The sequence below is a fragment of the Rhinoderma darwinii genome (genome assembly GCF_050947455.1).
Source record: "Rhinoderma darwinii isolate aRhiDar2 chromosome 12 unlocalized genomic scaffold, aRhiDar2.hap1 SUPER_12_unloc_8, whole genome shotgun sequence".
NCBI lineage: Eukaryota > Metazoa > Chordata > Amphibia > Anura > Rhinodermatidae > Rhinoderma > Rhinoderma darwinii.
The window spans coordinates 244,863-251,840 of record NW_027461879.1 but is presented as its reverse complement, the minus strand read 5'-3'; positions in this window follow the sequence as shown (position 1 = coordinate 251,840).

The window sequence follows — 6,978 nt, the reverse complement described above, 5'->3', positions numbered from 1 at the left end:
GGTCTGCCTTTATTTAGGATTCTAGTCTGGGGTCTGCATTTATTTAGGGGTCTAATCTTGGGTTTGTATTTATTTAGGGGTCTAATCTTGGGTCTGTATTTATTTAGGGGTCTGTATTTATTTAGGGGTCTGGTCTGGGATCTGTATTTATTTAGGGGTCTGGTCTGGGGTCTGAATTCATTTAGGGGTCTAGTCTTGGGTCTGTATTTATTTAGGAGTCTGGTCTGGGGTCTGTATTTATTTAGGGGTCCGGTCTGGGGTCTGGATTTATTTAGGGGTCTGGTCTGGGGTCTGTAAATATTTAGGGGTCCAGTCTGGGGTCTGTATTTATTTAGGGGTCCGCTCTGTTGTCTGTATTTATTTAGGGGTCTGGTCTGGGGTCTGTAATTATTTAAGGGTCTGGTCTGTGGTCTGTATTAATTTGGGGGTCTAGTCTGGGGTCTGTATTTATTTAGGGGTTCGGTCTGGGGTCTGCATTATTTTAGGGGTCTACTCTGGGGTCTATTTATTTAGGGGTCTAGTCTTGGGTCTGTATTTATTTAGGGGTCTGGTCTGTGGTCTGTGTTTATTAAGGGGTCTGGTCTAGGGTCTGTATTTATTTAGGGGTCTGGTCTGGGGTCTGTATTTATTTAGGGGTCCGGTCTGGGGTCTGGATTTATTTAGGGGTCTGGTCTGGGGTCTGTAAATATTTAGGGGTCTGGTCTGTGGTCTGCATTGATTTAGGGGTCTGGTCTGGGTTCTGTATTCATTTAGGGGTCTAGTCTTGGGTCTGTATTTATTTATTTATGGGTCTGGTCTAGGGTGTGCATTTATTTATGGGTCTGGTCTGGGGTCTGTATTTATTTAGGTATCTAATCTGGGGTCTGCATTTATTTAGGGGTCTAGTCTAGGGTCTGTATTTATTTAGGGGTCTAGTCTGTGTTCTGCATTAACTTAGGGGTCTGGTCTGGGGTCTGTATTTATTAAGGGGTCTAGTCTGGGGTCTGTATTTATTTAGGGGTCAGGTTTGGGGTCTGTATTCATTTAGGGGTCTGGTCTGGGGTCTGTAAATATTTAGGGGTCTAGTCTGGGGTCTGTATTTATTTAGGGGTCTGGTCTGGTGTCTGCATTTATTTAGGGGTCTAGTCTGGGGTCTGTATTTATTTAGGGGTCCGGTCTGGTGTCTGCATTTATTTGGGGGTCTAGTCTGGGGTCTGTATTTATTTAGGGGTCCGGTCTGGGGTCTGTATTCATTTAGGGGTCTGGTCTGTGGTCTGTGTTTATTAATGGGTCTGGTCTAGGGTCAGTATTTATTTAGGGGTCTGGTTTGGGGTCTGTATTGATTTAGGGGTCTAGTCTTGAGTCTGTATTTATTTAGGGGTCTGGTCTGTGGTCTGCATTAATTTAAGAGTCTCCTCCGGGGTCTGTATTTATTTAGGAGTCTGGTTTGGGGTCTGTATTCATTTAGGGGTCTGTATTTATTTAGGGGTCTGGTCTGGGATCTGTATTTATTTAGGGGTCTGGTCTGGGGTCTGAATTCATTTAGGGGTCTAGTCTTGGGTCTGTATTTATTTAGGAGTCTGGTCTGGGGTCTGTATTTATTTAGGGGTCCGGTCTGGGGTCTGGATTTATTTAGGGGTCTGGTCTGGGGTCTGTAAATATTTAGGGGTCCAGTCTGGGGTCTGTATTTATTTAGGGGTCCGCTCTGTTGTCTGTATTTATTTAGGGGTCTGGTCTGGGGTCTGTAATTATTTAAGGGTCTGGTCTGTGGTCTGTATTAATTTGGGGGTCTAGTCTGGGGTCTGTATTTATTTAGGGGTTCGGTCTGGGGTCTGCATTATTTTAGGGGTCTACTCTGGGGTCTATTTATTTAGGGGTCTAGTCTTGGGTCTGTATTTATTTAGGGGTCTGGTCTGTGGTCTGTGTTTATTAAGGGGTCTGGTCTAGGGTCTGTATTTATTTAGGGGTCTGGTCTGGGGTCTGTATTTATTTAGTGGTCTAGTCTGGTGTCTGTATTTATTTAGGGGTCCAGTCTGGGGTATGCATTCATTTAGGGCTCTGCTCTGGGGTCTGTATTTATTTAGGGGTCTGGTCTGTGGTCTGTGTTTATTAAGGGGTCTGGTCTATGGTCTGCATTTATTTAAGGGTCTGGTCTGGGGTCTGTATTTATTTGGGGTTCCGGTCTTTGTCTGTATTTTTTTAGGGGTCCGGTCAGGGGTCTGCATTTATTTAGGGGTCTAGTCTGGTGTCTGTATCTATTTAGGGGTCCGGTCTGGGGTCTGAATTTATTTAGGCGTCTGGTCTGGGGTCTGTATTTATTTAGGGGTTTGGTATCGGGTCTTTATTCATTTAGGGGTCCGGTCTGGGGTCTGCATTTATTTAGGGGTCTGGTCTGGGGTCTGTATTTATTTAGGGGTCTGGTCTGTGGTCTTCATTGATTTAGGGGTTTGCTCTGGGGTCTGTATTTATTTAGGGGTCTGGTTTGGAGTCTGTAATTATTTTGGTGTATGGTCTGTAGTCTGCATTGATTTAGGGGTCTGGTCTGTGGTCTGTATTTATTTAGGGGTCTGGTCTGGGGTCTGCATTTATTTAGGGGTCTGGTCTGTGGTCTTCATTGATTTAGGGGTTTGCTCTGGGGTCTGTATTTATTTAGGGGTCTGGTTTGGAGTCTGTAATTATTTTGGTGTATGGTCTGTGGTCTGCATTGATTTAGGGGTCTGGTCTGTGGTCTGTATTTATTTAGGGGTCTGGTCTGGGGTCTGCATTAACTTAGGGGTCTGGTCTGGGGTCTGTATTTATTAAGGGGTCTGGTCTGGGGTCTGTATTTACTAAGGGGTCTAGTCTGGGGTCTGTATTTATTTAGGGGTCCAGTCTGGGGTCTGTATTTATTTAGGGGTCCGGTCTGGGGTCTGAATTTATTTAGGCGTCTGGTCTGGGGTCTGTAATTATTTTGGGGTTTGGTCTGTGGTCTGCATTGATTTAGGGGTCTGGTCTTTGGTCTGTATTTATTTAGGGGTTAGGTCTCGGGTCTTTATTCATTTAGGGGTCTAGTCTGGCGTCTGCATTTATTTAGGGGTCTGGTCTAGGGTCTGTATATATTTAGGGGTCTGGTCTGTGGTCCGCATTGATTTAGGGGTTTGCTCTGGGGTCTGTATTTATTTAGGGGTCTGGTTTGGGGTCTGTAATTATTTTGATGTATGGTCTGTGGTCTGCATTGATTTAGGGGTCTAGTCTGTGGTCTGCATTAATTTAGGGGTCTGGTCTGGGGTCTGTATTTATTAAGGGGTCTAGTCTGGGGTCTGTATTTATTTAGGGGTCAGGTTTGGGGTCTGTATTCATTTAGGGGTCTGGTCTGGGGTCTGTAAATATTTAGGGGTCTAGTCTGGGGTCTGTATTTATTTAGGGGTCTGGTCTGGTGTCTGCATTTATTTAGGGGTCTAGTCTGGGGTCTGTATTTATTTAGGGGTCCGGTCTGGGGTCTGTATTCATTTAGGGGTCTGGTCTGTGGTCTGTGTTTATTAAGGGGTCTGGTCTAGGGTCAGTATTTATTTAGGGGTCTGGTTTGGGGTGTGTATTGATTTAGGGGTCTAGTCTTGAGTCTGTATATATTTAGGGGTCTGGTCTGTGGTCTGCATTGATTTAGGGGTCTGCTCTGGGGTCTGTATTTATTTAGGGGTCTGGTTTGGGGTCTGTATTCATTTAGGGGTCTATTCTGGGGTCTGTATTTATTTAGGGGTCCGGTCTGGGGTCTGGATTTATTTAGGGGTCTGGTCTGGGGTCTGTAAATATTTAGGGGTCTGGTCTGTGGTCTGCATTGATTTAGGGGTCTGGTCTGGGTTCTGTATTCATTTAGGGGTCTAGTCTTGGGTCTGTATTTATTTATTTATGGGTCTTTTCTAGGGTGTGCATTTATTTATGGGTCTGGTCTGGGGTCTGTATTTATTTAGGTATCTAGTCTGGGGTCTGCATTTATTTAGGGGTCTAGTCTAGGGTCTGTATTTATTTAGGGGTCTAGTCTGTGTTCTGCATTAACTTAGGGGTCTGGTCTGGGGTCTGTATTTATTAAGGGGTCTAGTCTGGGGTCTGTATTTATTTAGGGGTCAGGTTTGGGGTCTGTATTCATTTAGGGGTCTGGTCTGGGGTCTGTAAATATTTAGGGGTCTAGTCTGGGGTCTGTATTTATTTAGGGGTCTGGTCTGGTGTCTGCATTTATTTAGGGGTCTAGTCTGGGGTCTGTATTTATTTAGGGGTCTGGTCTGGTGTCTGCATTTATTTAGGGGTCTAGTCTGGGGTCTGTATTTATTTAGGGGTCTGGTCTGGTGTCTGCATTTATTTAGGGGTCTAGTCTGGGGTCTGTATTTATTTGTGGGTCTAGTCTGGGTTCTGTATTCATTTAGGGGTCTAGTCTTGGGTCTGTATTTATTTATTTATGGGTCTTTTCTAGGGTGTGCATTTATTTATGGGTCTGGTCTGGGGTCTGTATTTATTTAGGTATCTAGTCTGGGGTCTGCATTTATTTAGGGGTCTAGTCTAGGGTCTGTATTTATTTAGGGGTCTAGTCTGTGTTCTGCATTAACTTAGGGGTCTGGTCTGGGGTCTGTATTTATTAAGGGGTCTAGTCTGGGGTCTGTATTTATTTAGGGGTCTGGTTTGGAGTCTGTAATTATTTTGGTGTATGGTCTGTGGTCTGCATTGATTTAGGGGTCTGGTCTGTGGTCTGTATTTATTTAGGGGTCTGGTCTGGGGTCTGCATTAACTTAGGGGTCTGGTCTGGGGTCTGTATTTATTAAGGGGTCTGGTCTGGGGTCTGTATTTACTAAGGGGTCTAGTCTGGGGTCTGTATTTATTTAGGGGTCCAGTCTGGGGTCTGTATTTATTTAGGGGTCCGGTCTGGGGTCTGAATTTATTTAGGCGTCTGGTCTGGGGTCTGTAATTATTTTGGGGTTTGGTCTGTGGTCTGCATTGATTTAGGGGTCTGGTCTTTGGTCTGTATTTATTTAGGGGTTAGGTCTCGGGTCTTTATTCATTTAGGGGTCTAGTCTGGCGTCTGCATTTATTTAGGGGTCTGGTCTAGGGTCTGTATATATTTAGGGGTCTGGTCTGTGGTCCGCATTGATTTAGGGGTTTGCTCTGGGGTCTGTATTTATTTAGGGGTCTGGTTTGGGGTCTGTAATTATTTTGATGTATGGTCTGTGGTCTGCATTGATTTAGGGGTCTAGTCTGTGGTCTGCATTAATTTAGGGGTCTGGTCTGGGGTCTGTATTTATTAAGGGGTCTAGTCTGGGGTCTGTATTTATTTAGGGGTCAGGTTTGGGGTCTGTATTCATTTAGGGGTCTGGTCTGGGGTCTGTAAATATTTAGGGTCTAGTCTGGGGTCTGTATTTATTTAGGGGTCTGGTCTGGTGTCTGCATTTATTTAGGGGTCTAGTCTGGGGTCTGTATTTATTTAGGGGTCCGGTCTGGGTCTGTATTCATTTAGGGGTCTGGTCTGTGGTCTGTGTTTATTAAGGGGTCTGGTCTAGGGTCAGTATTTATTTAGGGGTCTGGTTTGGGGTGTGTATTGATTTAGGGGTCTAGTCTTGAGTCTGTATATATTTAGGGGTCTGGTCTGTGGTCTGCATTGATTTAGGGGTCTGCTCTGGGGTCTGTATTTATTTAGGGGTCTGGTTTGGGGTCTGTATTCATTTAGGGGTCTATTCTGGGGTCTGTATTTATTTAGGGGTCCGGTCTGGGGTCTGGATTTATTTAGGGGTCTGGTCTGGGGTCTGTAAATATTTAGGGGTCTGGTCTGTGGTCTGCATTGATTTAGGGGTCTGGTCTGGGTTCTGTATTCATTTAGGGGTCTAGTCTTGGGTCTGTATTTATTTATTTATGGGTCTTTTCTAGGGTGTGCATTTATTTATGGGTCTGGTCTGGGGTCTGTATTTATTTAGGTATCTAGTCTGGGGTCTGCATTTATTTAGGGGTCTAGTCTAGGGTCTGTATTTATTTAGGGGTCTAGTCTGTGTTCTGCATTAACTTAGGGGTCTGGTCTGGGGTCTGTATTTATTAAGGGGTCTAGTCTGGGGTCTGTATTTATTTAGGGGTCAGGTTTGGGGTCTGTATTCATTTAGGGGTCTGGTCTGGGGTCTGTAAATATTTAGGGGTCTAGTCTGGGGTCTGTATTTATTTAGGGGTCTGGTCTGGTGTCTGCATTTATTTAGGGGTCTAGTCTGGGGTCTGTATTTATTTAGGGGTCTGGTCTGGTGTCTGCATTTATTTAGGGGTCTAGTCTGGGGTCTGTATTTATTTAGGGGTCTGGTCTGGTGTCTGCATTTATTTAGGGGTCTAGTCTGGGGTCTGTATTTATTTGTGGGTCTAGTCTGGGGTCTGTATTTATTTAGGTTTCCGGTCTGGGGTCTGTATTCATTTAGGGGTCTGGTCTGTGGTCTGTGTTTATTAAGGGGTCTGGTCTAGGGTCAGTATTTATTTAGGGGTCTGGTTTGGGGTCTGTATTGATTTAGGGGTCTAGTCTTGAGTCTGTATTTATTTAGGGGTCTAGTCTGTGGTTTGCATTAATTTAAGAGTCTGCTCCGGTGTCTGTATTTATTTAGGAGTCTGGTTTGGGGTCTGTATTCATTTAGGGGTCTAGTCTGGCGTCTGTATTTATTTAGGGTTCCAGTCTGGGTTCTGTATTTATTTAGGGGTCCGGTCTGGGGTCTGGATTTATTTAGGGGTCTGGTCTGGGGTCTGTAAATATTTAGGGGTCTGGTCTGTGGTCTGCATTGATTTAGGGGTCTGGTCTGGGTTCTGTATTCATTTAGGGGTCTAGTCTTGGGTCTGTATTTCTTTATTTATGGGTCTGGTCTAGGGTGTGCATTTATTTAGGGGTCTGGTCTGGGGTCTGTATTTATTTAGGGATCTAGTCTGGGGTCTGCATTTATTTAAGGGTCTTGTCTGGGGTCTGTATTTATTTAGGGGTCTGGTCTGGGGTCTGCATTAATTTGGGGGTCTGGTCTT